The sequence below is a fragment of the Oreochromis niloticus genome, linkage group LG11 (assembly GCF_001858045.2).
Source record: "Oreochromis niloticus isolate F11D_XX linkage group LG11, O_niloticus_UMD_NMBU, whole genome shotgun sequence".
Classification (NCBI taxonomy): domain Eukaryota; kingdom Metazoa; phylum Chordata; class Actinopteri; order Cichliformes; family Cichlidae; genus Oreochromis; species Oreochromis niloticus.
The window spans coordinates 35,903,858-35,922,841 of record NC_031976.2 but is presented as its reverse complement, the minus strand read 5'-3'; positions in this window follow the sequence as shown (position 1 = coordinate 35,922,841).

Below are 18,984 nucleotides of genomic sequence, written 5' to 3'. Positions count from 1 at the left end.
ATGAGGTTATCTCTTTAGTTTTGTCTGCATTATTTTATGTGGAGCCTGCTGGGAAACACCAAGGCCCCTTAGTACAGCTTTCATGTGTCACATGAGCTAAAATTCATTGCATGTAAGTTTTCATAAAAATGCTGGCTTTAGTCTTTGTGCTAACAGCTTTCTGGGAGACTCACATTAAACATGCAGTCATACAACAGTCATGTAAATAGCTTTCAGAACCACTTTCAGGAGCAATGACATGCGGTAACTGCTTAATGCATGACTTTATCAAACTTTCACATCATTTGCATGCTCTCTTTTACAACATTGGTTTAGTTCATTGAGGTTAGAACGAATACGGACATGTTACGCCCCTAGTCTAGGCATGTAGAGACGTACATAAGATTCTGAGGAGAGAGAAGCAAGTACCCACCCTGGTTCCCAAACCAAACTACGAACCCGGTTATGAATAAAGGTGATTTTATTGAGTGACAAGAAGCACAACTGCAGGGTGGACCAAGGCCAAAATAATAAACAAAACCAACTAAGTTCCGTCCGAGAAAACAAACGAAACCCTAAAAAAACCCAAAACAAATAAATGACAATAGCTACCCCTAGCTCAGAAACAGGAGAAAACAGTTCAAAAAGAAAAGGCCCCCCAGCCACAAACATGAATCAATTTTATTGGAATTCCAGGTGAAAGACCAACACAAAGTGGTGTACACGTGAGAAGTGGAACGGAAATCATACATGATTCCAAACATTTTTTTACAAATAAATAACTGAAAAGTGGGGTGTGCATAATTATTCAGCCCCCTTTGGTCTGAGTGCAGTCAGTTGCCCATAGACATTGCCTGATGAGTGCTAATGACTAAATAGAGTTCACCTGTGTGTAATCTAATCTCAGTACAAATACAGCTGCTCTGTGACGGCCTCAGAGGTTGTCTAAGAGACTATTGGGAGCAACAACACCATGAAGTCCAAAGAACACACCAGACAGGTCAGGGATAAAGTTACTGAGAAATTTAAAGCAGGCTTAGGCTACAAAAAGATTTCCCAAGCGTTGAACATCCCACGGAGCACTGTTCAAGCCATCATTCAGAAATGGAAGGAGTATGGCACAACTGTAAACCTACCAAGACAAGGCCGTCCACCTAAACTCACAGGCTGAACGAGGAGAGCGCTGATCAGAAATGCAGCCAAGAGGCCCATGGTGACTCTGGACGAGCTGCAGAGATCTACAGCTCAGGTGGGGGAATCTGTCCATAGGACAACTATTAGTCGTGCACTGCACAAAGTTGGCCTTTATGGAAGAGTGGCAAGAAGAAAGCCATTGTTAACAGAAAACCATAAGAGGTCCTGTTTGCAGTTTGCCACAAGCCATGTGGGGGACACAGCAAACATGTGGAAGAAGGTGCTCTGGTCAGATGAGACCAAAATGGAACTTATTGGCCAAAATGCAAAACGCTATGTGTGGCAGAAAACTAACACTGCACATCACTCTGAACACACCATCCCCACTGTCAAATATGGTGGTGGCAGCATCATGCTCTGGGGGTGCTTCTCTTCAGCAGGGGAGTCATTCCACTAGACTGGTTAAAATTGGACTTGGATGTTTTCACATTTTTTACCAAAATGTATTATTTATATGTATATCCCACATCATTAAGGATATATTTAACTATCAGAAAAATGCATTTTCCCATCTCAGGCATTAGTTTTCTTTTATTATTGATCATATTTTCAAGATGTAGTGACTGTAATTCTTCAATCCCATTATGGACACTTTGGAGGCTCTCTGTTATTATCATAAAATGTATTTCTAAAGAAATCAATATGTTTACATTAATTAGATGTCCCCATACTAATTCAATAATTTTACATAGACAAATGACATAAAATCACACATTTTTACTCTCTTAAATCCTGAAATGTAACTAATGAGTGAAAGTAATCTTGTCATTGTTCATCAAAAATTTAGTTTAAGTAAGAATTGTAATCAAAATCAATGATCATATGATAGCGCTCAATATTTTAGACAGAAATCCCCAAACATTAAATTATTTTTTCAACATTTTAAGAAAATAATATATGAAAATGTAGGTGTGATGGGTTGAGACTAGCAGGGTTGAAGATGGTAACAGGGTTGAAGAGACAGCTTTACATATAAACAGTTGTTTACTCTTAAATTCAATGTATAGGGCTTTCCATTGGCATTATATCTCACTTTGTAACCATAGGAAGGACACCAGATACAAATTGCAGTAGAATTAAGTTTTATTAATCTAAAGTAAAAACAACACAACAGCATATTAACAACTAACAAACATTGTAAAGTGAATTGCTCAAATGTAACATAATGCGTGTATGTGTATGTATGTGAAGGTGGGTGGGTGTGTGTGTCTAGGCATAAGAGCCTCATGAGGTGTGCTAAAAGTCACCTCATCCTTGCTCCGATAACATACAATTAAACTTGATGAACTGGTTGAACTAATAACAATAATAGTTAACGATTTCAATGTGTCTGTCTGTATCAGTGTCTGTGTCCATGTCAGTGTTTTTGCATGTGTGTGCCTGCATCAGTGTGTGTATATATGCATGAATGTGCCGGTTGTTTCATGAATTCATCTTGTGAGTCGGTTCCACACCTCTTTCAAGACTTCCACATGGCGCTTTGTCACAGCCCGTGGGGGTGGAATGAGTTCAAGGACATCATCAAACAGGTACCAGAGGATATCATCCTGATGCGGCCAACATGATGCATGCATTTGACCTGGGCCCTGTTTCAGAAAGCTGGTTTAGTGCAAACTCTGAGTAAGTATACCCTGAGTTAACGAAAACTCTGGGTTTTCGGTTTCACAAAGCGAGTTTAGATTAATTCTGAGTGAGTTACTATGACGACACACTCCGTGAAGCTAACCTGCCCCCTAGCAGGTTTACTTCAACTAACCCTGACTTTCTCCGCCTCTTTGTCGGAAACCTGACTGTAGGAAGTGTCAGACATGGCGTGCCCCTTCCTTGAAGAGCCAGTAGATGTTGAAGCCCAAATTCTCCGCAGAGCTCTCCGCCGGGAGAGAGTGATTAGAGCGCGTTTGGACATTTTATCATTTCCTGATGATTTTCTGTGTGAACGTTACCGTTTTTCAGTTATTCAAATAAATTATAGATTTATTTGAATAACATCAGCCCCCACCTGTTTTTCGGGCCTCCGCTTTTTTTCTGTTGGCTATAACGGGTCACATTTGAGCATACAGAGTAAGCAAATATGTACTTGTAATGTGCTCAGATAATTTCAAGTGCTTACAGAAAGAAAATTAATGTAGCCTCTAATTGCAATTGATTTACATAGGACAAACAGACCAAGCACTATGGCTCATAATACAATTACACCTTACCTGTTTGGACTATATTTTAATATTTCATTTTTACTTGCTGCCAGGAACGTTTGGGGCCTGTTGGGTTGCACCTGCACTCACATCACATCACAAAATAAAATGTATAAAATAAAAAATAAAATGAAATATAATAAAATAACGTGTTAAATGGGTGGAAATCCCTAGATCAATGTTTAAATTAACACTCACGCATTGACTCTGTCGGCTATGTTTTGCCATGCATGCTCCCTTTCTTTTGCAGCTGAGGCTGTGTTACTTTTTTCCGCAAAATTTGCATGTTATCGGCATATGCTGCCATCAGAATTTCGGCCTCAAGCGCTGTAAAATACATTGACCGCGCCTTCTTTCCCTCCGTCTCCATGGTGACTCGCTTAATCTGTGCTCCACTAATCAGGGCTTTATGTATCCTCGTGCGCGCGCTTAACTTGGGGTTAAAGCAACTCCGCGTTGATTGAACTAATTGTTATCAGCCTTTCTGAAACCGAATATTCCGAGTTGGACAGTTCGGGGTTACTCAACCCTGAGTATCATTTTTAACTCTGAGTTTTCTAAACCCGCTTTCTGAAACAGGGCCCTGGACTTGTGGTGTTTGTATGTTTAGAATGATGCCTGGATACAAATCATCGTCATCTGAGAATACACCATTTACCAATCAGCTCTGGACTTTCCCACTGGATTTCTTTTTCTGGATTCTCCCCACTGCCTGTCTGTGATACAGCTGTTTCTATCTTCTGGCCAAAAGTGAAACACTTGGTGTTGAAGCACTTGCAGTTAAACTGCTTCCGTGTTGTGCACATGCAGCGTACAACACGAACCATCAGTTCTCCTGGAGCTACAGTAATGACCTGGCGAATTCTCATGGTTCCAGGAACAGCTGGTATCTGCTTTGGCATTTTCTCCATTGCTTCCTCAACATCTTCACTTTTCACAAAGAACAATTTCAGACAAGGCCCTGAATAACTCTTCTGCATCTGGGATGTCATGCCCCTTTGCTACCATCATGTCAGCTGCTCTTTTTAAGGCTCCCTCGCCACCATCTGGTCCTCCTTTTCCGTGACTAGCCTTGAAAAAAATTCCAAGAACCAGCCTTGAATCCTAGAAGTTTCTTCGTTGTTTGTATCGCGTACAGGGTCCGTCGCTTAAAAAGTGCAGCACAGACACTTGTGGATGTTGGCCTTGAAGGTAATCTAGCACAGGATTTAAGTGCCATATTGCTGGAGGGCCTTTATGTCTACTGGGGGAGATGGTGCTAAAGCACACAGGCTCTGAGAGTCCACCAACATACAACACACCAGTATGAAGGGTGGCCTGCTGATGTGAAGCCCCAAAGTGGACCGCCTGAACTTGAGAACTGTATTTACAACTGTAGTTTTCTGAGAAGTCAACATGTATCAAAGCCTCCTCCCCTGACATGTTGTTCTTCAGCTCACGGCAGAAGGCATACTGCTGCTTGATATTAAAGTGATGCATTTTAAATTTCTTTACAAAGCTCTGGAAGAGCTCAATGAGGTCCTCTTCTGTGCCCTCCACGGATTTCTTGACTGTCACCTTGACAGTTCCCTCCATCTCTCACGCTCACTCTGCAGGTTTCTCTCCCTTCTTTCAGGATCAGTTTTAAGGTGTTCCCGATACTTCCTTTGCCTTTCTGCTGCTGTTGTTGGTGCCATCTTACTCGCATCCTTAACATGGAACATGAATCACATTCAGCATGCATGCAGTATAAGAATGGTGATTGAATATAATAATAATTAATTTAAATAATTGGATAACTTAACAACCAAAGTATTAAAATCTCACAACCCCGTTACAATCAAAAACATAACAGGGTTGAGATTTTTGCACAAACTGGCCGCTGCTTAATGTAGTGAATACCAGACAGAGAGCACATGGCATGCATGAAATTCAAAATCACCATATATTCATGAACTAACAAAACTTTTTCATAAGTAATAGTTTTCTCTTTTTTTTTTTCATGTTACGATGTTGAGTCATTGAGGTTGACGACCACAATATCACAAGATGACTAAAATAAAGGAAAAGATTGGAGCAACTTGCCTGTCTCTGTGGTCCTGTTGTCCAAAAGATTTCAGTGATGTCACTTCCTGATGTATATGGAATTCTGGATAACACCATTGTATTTATGGGGGTGGGATCATTCATGTAACGGGGTTGAGGGGTTAGTCAGGTACAGGAGTAATTGTGATTTTAATGAATAATTAACAATTAAATTTGAAAAAAACAAAAACAGCAAAAGAGCACAAATAGATGTTTAGGTTGATACCAAAATTTATTGACTTTTTAAATATTTTTATTTGGTATTTTCAAAGTAAACTTTCATCAAGGTCATGAGGGACATGACAAAATCGGTGGTGTCAAATGAAAAAACTGTATTATTTCCCATAAAAAGATAAAAATTAGTTCAGTTTTTTTTACACTGTATTAAAGGGTACATTTTAATATATATGTAAAGCTGTTTAAATAGAAAGTTTGGTGACCCAATAGATGAAATACACCATAAGAGGCGAGAGGGACTCAAATTGTGCCATTTTCATGGAATGACTCAGGGACAGGGAAGCTGGTCAGAGTTGATGGGAAGATGGATGGAGCCAAATACAGGGCAATCTTGGAAGAAAACCTCTTGGGAGTCTGCAAAAGACTTGAGACTGGCGCAGAGGTTCACCTTCCAGCAGGACAACGACCCTAAACATAAAGCCAGGGCAACAATGGAATGGTTTAAAACAAAACATATCCATGTGTTAGAATGGCCCAGTCAAAGTCCAGATCTAAATCCAATCGAGAATCTGTGGCAAGATCTGAAAACTGCTGTTCACAAACGCTGTCCATCTAATCTGACTGAGCTGGAGCTGTTTTGCAAAGAAGAATGGGCAAAGATTTCAGTCTGTAGATGTGCAAAGCTGGTAGAGACATACCCTAAAAGACTGGCAGCTGTAATTGCAGCAAAAGGTGGTTCTACAAAGTACAAAGTATTGACTCAGGGGGCTGAATAATTACGCACACCCCACTTTTCAGTTATTTATTTGTAAAAAATGTTTGGAATCATGTATGATTTTCGTTCCACTTCTCACGTGTGCACCACTTTGTATTGGTCTTTCACCTGGAATTCCAATAACATTGATTCTTGTTTGTGGCTGTAATGTGACAAAATGTGGAAAAGTTCAAGGGGGCCGAATACTTTTGCAAGCCACTGTATATAAACATATTGGTGTCTCTGAAGGAGCACGCTTACACATACACCGAAAACACAAAGACTTTGGAAGCCAGGGCCAGGTGTGAGTCTTGCTGTCAACTGGTTCACTCTCGCACTCGCTCGCTTCGCACTCGCTCTCTCCCGGCAGCTCTCAGCGCGGCCTTTTGGACCCAATCACATGGTCCATGGTCCAATCAGCAGCTCACTGCTCTTCATTAGAGGAAGGAGCTGCAGAGATTCTTAAAACACAGTAAAGAAACACAACACAGCAGCTAACACAGATTTCCTATGGCCACAGGCCGTGACACCCCCTTCCCAAGCTCAAAGCATCTCCTTTGTAGATGTTTTGACAGTTATGAATAAAGGAAACTTCGAGACAGTGCATCCGCTAGTACATTCTCTGTACCCTTTTTATGGCAAATTTCCAGATTGAAATCTTGCGCTAAGAGAGACCATCTCATAAGTCTTTGGTTCGAGTTCTGCATTCGCAATCATGCTATACCTTTGCTGATGGACATTGAATTTCTTTGAGAAATAGCCGATTGGGTGATCCGCACCTCGTTGATCTTCCTGTAACAATACGGCACCTGCTCCGTTGGCACTGGCATCTCCCTCTAATTTGAAAGGACGTGCAAAGTCAGGGGCAGCCAGCACTGGCGTACTGCAAAGGAGAGTTTTAACAGCCTGGAAAGCACTCTGACACACAGAGGAACACACAAAAGGTTTTAACACACTAGTGAGGCTAGTGAGGGGTGCGACCACTTCTGCAAAATTTCGACAGAAACCCCGGTAGTAGCCCACCATGCAGAGAAAATCAAGTATAGCCTGGATTTTTGCCAAAACAGGACGCACTTGTCCCTGACCCACCTGTTTCCCTAGATACGTCACAGTGAGTTTGCCAAACTCACACTTAGCGATGCTGAGGGTGAGGGTTTAACCTTTCCAGGCGACGGAACACCTCAGTGAGCATTTCCATATGCTCTGACCAGGTGTCTGAATAGACGACAATATCATATAAATACACTTCACAATTGCAAACACTTCGCAGTAGAGCTAGGAACAGCAAGACCATTTTCAGTAGACAAGAAACTTTTTTTTGAAGTTTTTCAGTATCTTTTCTACAAGGCACTGCTGGAGGAAGTCACTGCACAGCCTGTGGCATAAATGTCTTGACTCGGTGAACTGAAATATCAGCGATTTATATTCTTACATTCTGTACAGCCTCCAGCACTCCAACTGAAGTCATCTGTAACTCTTACATAATTCATTAATGCTTGATTTTATTTCCAGTGAACTTTATTGTCAGGGCTCTGTGTGCGGGCAGGTGGAGATGTGGATCCAAGTGCAGGACTCAAACACGGAAATGTAGCTCTAAACCTCAGCTTTATTGCTGGAGAAAACAAAACATGAACTGAACAAAGAATTCTGGCAACAGAGAACTGAAACACACATGCATAATTCTGAGGGTACGACGCGACACCGAGCAAGGGCAAACACAGGGCTAATATACACAGGGAAGTAATCAGGGAATGGAAAACAGGAGGGAGACACAGCTGGGAGAGATCAGGGCTAACGAGACAGGGGAGCGAAGCTAGACACACTAACATAAGACAAAGACTTTCACAATAAAACAGGAAACATGAATCACTAAACCAGGACACAGACTCGACACTGAGAGACCGACAGAATATAACACCAAGCAGAGAAGACAGTGACTAAAACTAATGGCCAGAACACAGAATAGAGTAAGGAGAACAAAACCCAGAATAATCCTTAATACCAAATCAACCCAGCACAAGTCAAAACCCAAGCAAATCATAATCCAGAGAAATACCAAACATAAGAACTAATCTCTTAACCTAGATTATAATAATAATCAATAAAGCACCAGAGAAACAATCCATAATGCAAAAATAAACCAAAACATGAGAACTTAAAATGCTGAGTCACAATGACCCAGAACCGTGACATTTATATAAAACTTTAAAAGATATGTGCTGGGTATCTAATGAATGGTTGATATTTGGAATGCTGAGGCAAATAGTTCCTGTACTGTGACCAGCCTGGGCTGAACAAACGTGGAGTATTCAAGAAATCATTAAAAATACAAATGTTTGTCATTATTTGAGTCAGATTGTGTTTGTGTTGTCTTTTTTTTGCTTGTTTGTCTGTCCCGTTTGGTTCTTTAGCCATCAGAATTGTTGTCTGAAGGCCAAAAACCAAGTGGATCATCACGGCTTTGTGTTGGTCCATTTGATCGACTTTTTTTTGTTATTATTATTTACTTTATTTCATTTTTATATTCAGTTGTTACAGACGGAACAGATATGGCTGGGGGATATAAAAGGGAGAAAGAAAAATGAGGGAAAAGAAAAACAGCAGGGAAGAGGGACAGTGAGAAAGGACAATTCACTAGCTGGGCCCACATCCTCATTTTAGGTTTGACAGCGTTTTAGTTAGTAAATGGTTTGACATGAGTTGAGCTGCGGTTTGGAGAAGGCCTCGAAGGGGACTGGCAATGGCTCCCGGGCCTGGCAGATCCCCATGTACTAAATAGAAATGAAGAAGTTAAAGAATTGAGAAAAAGGAGGGAGTGAGGGTGGGGCACGTAAATGAGAATGAATAGCTTGCAGAACTGGGGGAACCTCTATAGATCACAACCAGAGGGAGCGTGTTTGGAGGCGTGGTCCTGCTCCTGAAATTCCAATGCATAATCTCCAATTAAAAAGAAAAAGAAAATCTCCCGGATCACCAGTTGCGAGAAAAATAAGAGAAAACAAGCAAAATAAGTGAGCAGCAGCATAAACACAACTCCATGAAATTACTCCAGCTAAGTGTGAATAACAGTAAATACTAAATATTGAATGTTGTTTTGCAGCACGCAGGACCGACAGCGCACAATGTGCTTTGAGGTAGCAGCCAAGAAAGGTGAGGTTTGTGTCTATGAACAGTGAACACCCGTGTGTACACCTGTGTGCACACCTGTGTGGATGAGCGTGCTTTTATTCAAATGGTTTCTCCATATAGCAATCTTCTAGGTGGTGTGGGGAGCCATAGCCACGTCCCCCAGGTCATGAAGCAAGCATGGAGGAGATCCAGGCCCGAGACATCCAGAGGCCCTGAGAGCCTAAGGAGGACCACTGGAGGGGCATCCTTGCCACCCTCCTGGGAATAGCTGAGGAGAGCCCCAGACAAGGGGTCAACCAGCAGCCATGGAGCAGAAACCGGAGGGGGCTGCAGTGGCGTGCCGCGGGCTCCATCGGTAGCCAGCTGTGCCCGAGTGAACCGAGCCGCAGGCCCAGAGGCCTGAGGGCCCCCCACCCCCTGGAGGAGGCCCGACTGAGCCTGACCTGTCCAAGCAGCCACTGGGAGTGAGCTGGTACATACCTGAGCGCCCAGCCAGACACCGAAAACCACCAACTGACGCCTGAGGGCATCAGCCACCAGCAGGGAGTGTGGTGAGGGGAGATAGGCCTCCATCTCTGTAGGGCCTGAGATGTTCCCAGAGAAGTGGAGTCTAAGACCCAACCTGACATATAGACACAGACGTACAGGCACACGCAGACACAAACATGCATTCCCCCCCTCATCCACACATATACAAATACTCAGCACTCACCCAACGTAAAGGCAGACACTAATGGACACTGTACACACAATCATACTCCCCAAACATACTCTATACCCCAGGTCCAGGTAAACTCACCCCCAGAGGGGGAAACCACACCTAGACTCAGGAGATGTTACCCTCTCCCTCGGGTGGAAGCAAGCAGACCGCCCCCGGCTCCGAGGCAGCAGGGAGGCCCTGCATCCCAGACCCCAGTCGGACGGCCAACACCTCCTCCCAGCCCCTCCACCCCGATGGCTAACAGAGAACGGGGGGGTGTGAAGACCCCATTCCTCCCTCCTCCCACTCATGTGTAGTGTTGCTGTGTGTTGTTCTAAAGTGCATTTAAAACACGGGAGAGCATGGTGCTTCCTGCCAGAGAGCAGCAGGTGCAGCACGGCACCTCCTGAGAACCCTCAATGTCTACATGCATTTAAAATTGAGAGGTGGGCGCTGGAGCCAGAGGTGAGGTTGAATACAAAGACCGTCCTCTGGATGCCATGTAACGTGCCCACCTCCAAGGCCCTATATGTATGTGTTATGAGAGTGTGAGCAATGTGGATATCTACGTTGTGGAATAAAATTGAGGCACAGGCGGCCGGAAGGGGGGGGGGGGCCTCCCCTGCACCCTGGTGACACACCTGCACCCCAAGGCCCTGCATGTGTGGGTGGGCGTGGTGGAGCTGTTTTGTGTTGTGTTTGTTGTGTTTGTGTTGTCTGCAGTGCTGGGCAAGTTACTTTGAAAAAGTAATTAATTATAGCTACTAGTTACTTCTTCAAAAAAGTAACTGAGTTACAAGACTCTAAAAGTAAGTAATTACTTGAAAAGTAACTATTGTGTTACTTTAAAAGCAAAGTTTAACCATCTGGGCTCCAGGGTATAATTGGCCATTTTAACCACTTTTGATTTGACCTCTACATTTCACCTTTAAAAACTATTTACTTTGCCTTGTTTGGTATCATCCTTTTCAGCACAACCTCACATGTCTGAATTTACAGTTATGTTTTCATTTTGACATACTGTATTAACACAATTGATCTAAAATCAGACAAAAAACATAAAATCCGAGTAGAAAAAGTTATATTTTTTTTACTGTAACAACCACAAATGTGTTTATTGAATCATATTTCATAGCTTTAAATGCTAAAATAAATTGTCAATTTTAAATTCATATGCACAAGTTTTGCAAACAACAAAGTTATTTGCAGCCATTTAACTTTTACCCTTTTTTTTTTTTTTTACAACCATTTCAAACTATTTACAGAACAATCAGCTGTTCTGCATTCAGTTAGATGCCACACAAATTATTTGTGCCACTGCAAAAAAATAATTTCTGTCCACTATTAAAGAGAACATCACAGCCTGATACCTGCAGGTCTGACAGCAGCAGGTGTATCACTCCTCCTGTTTCTACCTGGAGACAGCAGTCGCCTCATTGTTCTGACACACAATCCAATCCAATCCAACTTTATTTATATAGCACTTTTAAAAACAACAAAGTTGACCAAAGTGCTTTCCAATAATAAAACAGAGATAGCAGTTAAAAACCATACATTAAGCATACAATGAAATCAATAAACAAAATAAATATATAATTGAAAAAGAAGATAAAAATGAATCAGTGTATATATTAAATATTAAAACATGAGTAAAATAAACAATAAGATATACAATGAATAAGATTAACAAAGTAAAAAGATTAAGAATGGCCAACAGCTGACTAAAAACTGACTACAAACTGACTCTGATAATACTCCTAAAAAGCCTTTGAAAAAAAGTGTGTTTTTAAAAGTGATTTAAACATTTCAAGTGTTGGGGCCAACCTAATATGGAGGGGCAGTTTGTTCCATAGTTTGGGGGCCACAACAGCGAAAGCTCGGTCCCCTCGGTGTTTCAGTCTCGACATGGGGACAGCAAGGAGTGACTGGTCAGATGATCTGAGAGACCTTTGTGGAGCGTATTGGTGTAAAAGGTCTGACAGGTAAGAAGGAGCCAGGCCATTTAAGACTTTAAAAGCAAGCAATAAAATTTTAAAATGAATTCTAAAATGGACAGGCAACCAGTGTAAGGAGGCAAGAACAGGGGTAATGTGCTCATGTTTGCGTGTCCCTGTCAGCAGGCGAGCAGCAGCATTTGCTTTTGCAAGCGTGATAGTGAAGCCTGATGAATACCAATATAAAGTCCATTACAATAATCAAGGCGAGTGGTCACAAATGTGTGCAAAACTCTCTCCAAATCACAAAAAGAAATAAAAGGTTTTACTTTAGAGAGCTGCCTCAACTGAAAAAAGCTTTTCCTCACCACTGTATTTACTTGTTTGTTCATTTTAAGAGCTGTGTCAAATTTTACTCCAAGGTTGGTGACAATTGATTTGACACATGATGTAAGAGGACCGAAGTCAGATGGAGGGACACCAGGTCCACTCGGCCCAAATATAATGACTTCAGTCTTCTTTTCATTGAAGTTTAAAAAATTCAGAGCCAGCCATGCTCTGATATCCTTAAGACTTTCTAAAATAGGCCTGAGGGGGTTAAGGTCATTGTGTTTCAGCGGTAGATAAATTTGACAATCATCTGCATAAAAATGAAATGAGACTTTATGTTTTTTAATAATATGGCCAAGGGGAAGTAAATAAATACTAAAAAGAAGGGGCCCAAGGATGGATCCTTGAGGTACACCACATGGGAGGAGGGCGGAAGATGAATGAAATTTACCAAGTGAGACAGAAAAACTTCTATCAGAGAGGTATGACTTAAACCACTCCAAGGCAGTGCCTCTAATTCCAACATGATGTTCTAGACGATAAATCAAAATATTGTGATCTACTGTAGAGCTGGGCGATATAAGATTTTTTCATATCACGATATGTTTTTTTCATTTCAGGCGATAACGATATATATCACGATATAAGCCAAATAACTATATTTGTAAGATTTAAATGTGCCATTGCTCACAAGTAAAATGTGAAATAATTAGCAGCTTGTTTTAATTAAAATATTTATTTCCCATAATAAGTTCAACAGGGTAGATGTACTTAAGGAACATGAGACTTCAGTTTCAGATAAAGGCAAATATTGTAAACTACACAAAAGGCAGCCGTAATAGTTCTAAAGCGTTTAAGTTTCAAAATAGAACAAACAAAACAGACTAAATTGTCAATTCCACTTAGAAACAAAATTTTAATTCTAAAAATAAATCTTAGGTCGTTTTACAGAAGAACAGACAAAATTGACTAACTTTTGTCAATATCAAATAAACTGAGAACTAAAAGGAAATTCTCAGGCTACGTCCACACGTACACGGGTATTTTTGAAAACGGAGATTTTCCGTTTTCGTTTTAAAAAATAATCCCGTCCACACGTAAAGGCAGAAATGAAGGAAAACGCTGCTAGGAACATGCCAAAGCAACAGGTGGCGATATATTCCTAACCGTGTAGAAATGTTGGCCAATCAGAAGTCTAGAAGCCTCGGTAGGAAATAGTAAACAAAGATGGGGCATAGAAACAGAACCGAGTCGTATGTGTGGAGGGACAGTAACTATGTGTGTATATGTAAGCATTTAAACACTGCAGAGAGTACAATTAACAGTAACAGTATTGTAGAAATTCATTTCACCGAAACAATAACGTGGCGCACAGTGTGACGTCAAAAAAGGCGCACACCTTTGACGCTGCGTTTTCTCCGTTTTTCTCGTCCACACGTAAATGCAAAAACGGAGTTTTCGAAAATATCCACCCTGGCAGGCGTTTTTAGAAATCTCCGTTTTCAGTGACTGAAAACGCCGTTTACGTGTGGACGAAAGGTGCAAACGCATAGAAAAATCTGCGTTTTCAAAAATACCCGGGTACGTGTGGACGTAGCATCAATCTCTCCTTGTTGTATAGCTTAGCTTTTCAAACAGTTTTAACAGTTACTTTAGTCTGACAAAAGCCGAATGACGAATTAGCGCTTTCAGTCAGAGATTGAGCATGCACCGCTTTATTGTATATCCAGACTTGCTTTCGGCACAATTTACAGTGCGCGCTACTCTGTTTTTTGTCAGACTTGAAATAGCCGAAATACCTTCACACTACGGAACTTCTGTGGCCATTCCGTTTGACAATCTCTCCAGCATTGGAACCATCATCTGTTTTTTCTTCGGTAACCTTCGCTCACGCTCTCGGTTGATTTTTCTGTAGTCGGCAAACTCATTTCCTTCATTACCTGGGCGGCCCGGCTGCAAAAACAAATACACATGTGCGCCTTGGCACTTGTGCTGTACGTAACAAGTCATGTGACGTGACGCTGCGGCTGTGATTGGTTCGGCTCTGCGCTACTTAATTTGGATTGGCTGTTCTTTTTTTTTTTTTTTTAAGAGGACAAGAGAGATGAGGTCTATCGCAATAGTTTAATTTTTCTATCAAGAAAAAGTTATTTTGCAATACATATCGTTATCGTTTTATCGCCCAGCTCTAATCTACTGTATCAAAAGCTGCTGTGAGATCCAAAAGCACAAGTAAGACAGACTTCCCAGAGTCAGCAGTTAGTAAGATATCATTAAAAACTCTCAAAAGTGCAGTCTCTGTGCTGTGAAGTGCTTTAAAACCAGATTGAAATACGTCAAAAATGTTTTGACTCTCTAAAAAAGTCTGCAGCTGTGAGCACACTTCTTTTTCTAAAATTTTAGAAACAAAAGGAAGCTTTGAAATAGGCCTGAAATTACTCAACAAAGAGGCATCCAAGCCAGGGCGTTTCAGCAGAGGCTGGACCACTGCCTGTTTAAAAATTACAGGTACATGGCCTAAAGTCAGGCTGCTGTTTATTAGCCTTAGAATATAAGGTCCAATAGTGCCCCAAACTTCTTTAAAAAAGCGAGGGGGAAGAACATCACTGGGAGAGCCAGACTTGATTTGGGTGACAATTTTACCCAGTTTAAATAGAGACACAGGTTCAAAATGGCTAAAAATTGCTAAAGGCGTAAAAATAACAGAAGGGTCATAAGAAGGGGGTAAAATATGTGCTCTAATAGATAAAATCTTCTCCACAAAGAAATTTAAAAAAGCTTCACAAGTTTCAGCAGAAGCTTCTGTACAGTTGGATTGGGGAGGGTTAAGAACAGAGCTTAAAATACTAAATAAAACACGGGGCTTATGGCAGTTGTCATTAATAACACCTGCAAAATAGGCGGATTTCTGGTTCTTGACAATTTTCTGATATTTATGCCAGCTATCTCTTAAGATATCATAAGACACGCGTAGCTTGTCTTTTTCCCATTTGCGTTCTGCTTTTCTTCACTCTCTTCGAGCAGCCCGAGTGATGTCGTTCAGCCATGGCTCAGACTTCAATTTAGGCCGCCTGACCTTCAGAGGAGCAACAGTATCCAGAATGATTTGACAAGTAGATAAGAATTTTGCAGTCAGCACCTCAGTGTCGGCACAGACTGAGAGCTCTGAGTCAACATTAAAGGCCTTATTAAAGGCGGTAGAAAACTGGACGGCACTTGATGGTTTAAACATGCGAGAAGCAGTAGGAGGGCCACAGGTAGTGATATTACAGGGAAGAGAAGTTTCAAACAATACAGGCATATGATCAGAAAAGACGACATCATAAATTTGAAGATTATAAACAGGTAAACCATAAGACAAAACCAGATCCAGAGTGTGTCCATATTTATGAGTGGGACCAGTGACAGACTGCAAAACATTAAAAGCATCAAGTAGGTTTAAAAAGTCCTTTGCCAATGGTTTAGTAGGACAACACACATGAATATTCATATCACCCAGGATTAAGACCTTGTCATACTTTGGCATTATTTCAGCCAAGAACTCAGAGAAGTCATTAACAAAGTTCCTATTATATTTTGGTGGACGGTAGATCACCGCACAAAGAACAGGATGACTGCTACCAAGCTCAAACATATTCAGTTCAAAACTGGAGAAAGTGACAGGTGACAGCTGGCGACAGTGAAAAGTAGATTTATAAACTGTGGCCACTCCTCCACCTCGGCCCGTAGTCCTTGGTGAATTAAAATACGAACAATTTGGCGGTAATAGTTCTGAGAAAGAGCTTAACTCACCGTCACTTAGCCAGGTTTCTGTCACACAGAGGAAATCCAGATTATGAGAGGTGAAGAAATCCTTCAATATGAACGTTTTATTTGCTAGCGACCTAGCGTTAACAAGGGCAAACCTGGTAGGGTCCGTCAGACCGGTGACAGCCATCCAGGGAACCTGTTTCAGTTGCCGAAGATTCCGCGGATTCGCTCCACCGCGGCGAAGATGAGGTAAGAGAAGGCGGGGATGCTGGATCTCTTCAGCCAAGCCGACAACAGGTACCAGCCAGGTGCCAATAGGTTCCAGGAAGCGACAGGAGACAAAACGCCAGTGCAAAGGTCTGAATTCGGTCAGAGTGCAGTCGGAAACTAATCTGTTACTGCCAGATGAAAGAGCCAAATATGATTTCAGTTTCACGAGTAGCCCGCTGCGTTTTCCCCGACGTTTAAAGCGCTTCCTCTTATGAGATGTGATAGGGGTGTAATCCAGGTGATGCGGTACTCCAGATAGTAGCGGAGGTGGAAAAAAGTCCTGTCCATCAGCGTTAGTCCTTCCCAAATTCTCTGTGGCAAGTCGAATATTTAACAGAGCTTCACGATCGTAGGTCAATAGAGAGTCAGCGTTGTTCAATAAAAGTGACAAAAACAATAGAAACATGCAGAGCAAAAGTGGATCCGACAACCGTGGACGGCGAGCCATGCACACCGGCGCCATCTTACAGGGACTGAACAAACAGATGGTTTGTTCTATCCACAACTATCCACAACACTACACACTAACTACACAAGACAACACATTAACTACACACTCCAAACACGCTAAACATCACAAATCTCTCACATCTCAAAACTCGCTCTCTTTTTCTGCTGTCTTTCTCTCTCTCTCTCTCTCTCGCCGTCACTCCTAGATCTTCTCCCTCTTCCTAAACAACCAAATGTCATTTTGCCATATCATCTTTTGATTGGTCGACATGGTGCATTTTTCCACCAACACAAAAGGGCTGTTTTTTGTTTTGTTTTTTTAATTTTTTGGTCATAAGCAGAGAGGTCTCGCTGCGCTGTCCTTAGACAATCGTGACGAAACTATTCAGGAAAAAATGCTGCTTATATATTGTTTAACATGACTTCGGTTTTACGTGGCCTACCAACACAATTTATAAACTGGTATATATCACCTTGTTGCTTTGTCATTTTAAAGTGGTCATGTGATTGGCTTACCACGACTACTGTATTCTTCCTCAGTCAAACAGCAGCACTCATGTGATTGTTTTGCCCCCTTAGCTCCAGGTGTTGTGCCAAAAAGTGATCATCTGGCAGAAAGTGATTGCTGTCCATGGGAGCGCGCGCAGCTGCTTAAAGCTGTAGGGCCTGGATTACTTACGTAGACAGCTACTTCTCTGCAACTGATATAAGATGCGGTAAGCCGAAGACAGCTTCAACCATCTGTTTGTTGAAAAATAGGAACGCGACCGCCCCGGATTTTCTTGTTGGTAACGGTCCATTTCACACATTACTCTCTTACACAATTACCTCTAGAAGGGAGATGTGTCTGTTAGGTTTAATGTATGTGTTGTAGGTTGCCATTTAAAAAGCTAGAATGCTTCTGTTTGCTATCTAGGTAACCCACACATATGACTACGTGCACGACCTTGATAAGGGGAACAAGCAGCCTTGAGAAGAACAGATTCTACTGACAATAATCTGGGAGAGCTGCACTCCCATCATATAACCACACATTGTATAACCATGCTTGCACAGCACAATCACACTTTGTAACCAGTTATAGTAATTTCTCATAGGTATACAGCAACAAGCTTTATGAATATAGTTGAAGTGGGTTGGAGACAACTGCTTCCCTCTCGCGAGTGAAAACTTGAGCTCTGTGTGACCTCGTTCCTGAGTGAGTTTCTGTTTATCCAGCAGCATCAGGGGTAAAACTCTGACAGCGTCCTGCATGACACGGTGCCGCGGATCTCAAAATTGTTGGTGTGCCCCTAACAGTTTTATTACAGAAGCTCTCTCATTCTAGTCTAAACAACAGTGTCTCAGTAACTTTCCACTAGAAGATGATCCCCTCTTATCTTTTTCCCAGGCAAGCGTGAGCGAGAGTCTACAGCATTGTACCCTCCAAGGACACGTAGTCTAATGCTTTTATTTTCCAGGGCTGTCTCCACTTAATACTACATTATATGGTTATATGGCATTTTAGTTAGTATAAAGGATAGAATTGAGGCACTTCATTTAATTTAATCCCAACATTAGATTACTCGTTACTGAAAAAAGTAACGCCGTTAGTAACACCGTTACTTCTAACGCTGTTATTCCCATCACTGGTCGCCTGTGGAGAAGTGGACATGGCTCATAACCTTTTTATTGTAATTGTACAATAAAGGTGTAGTAACAGTGTCGCAGTGACCACCAGAGAGCGCTGTCGTATTTCTTTCCTGGTTTACTTTTTCCAAACTGTGCAGCAAACACACCAAGTTTGTTAACAGGTAATTCTTTGAGTTATGTTTGACTGATTGTCCTAATTAATTAATTGTAATAAAATCTTTATTATAAAGTTGCTGATCAAGTTTATTTGATGAATGTTTGAAGTTCAAGTTTGGTATGTTTGTTGAATATTTCTTTGACTCTTGACATGAACTGAACATAAACCTGTGGCTACTCACATGTCACCGCTACCTTTTCTGGAGATGTTACCTCATACATCATATTTTTTATTCTCATCTTTCTTATAATGGAGAGCATAAAGAGGAGGTG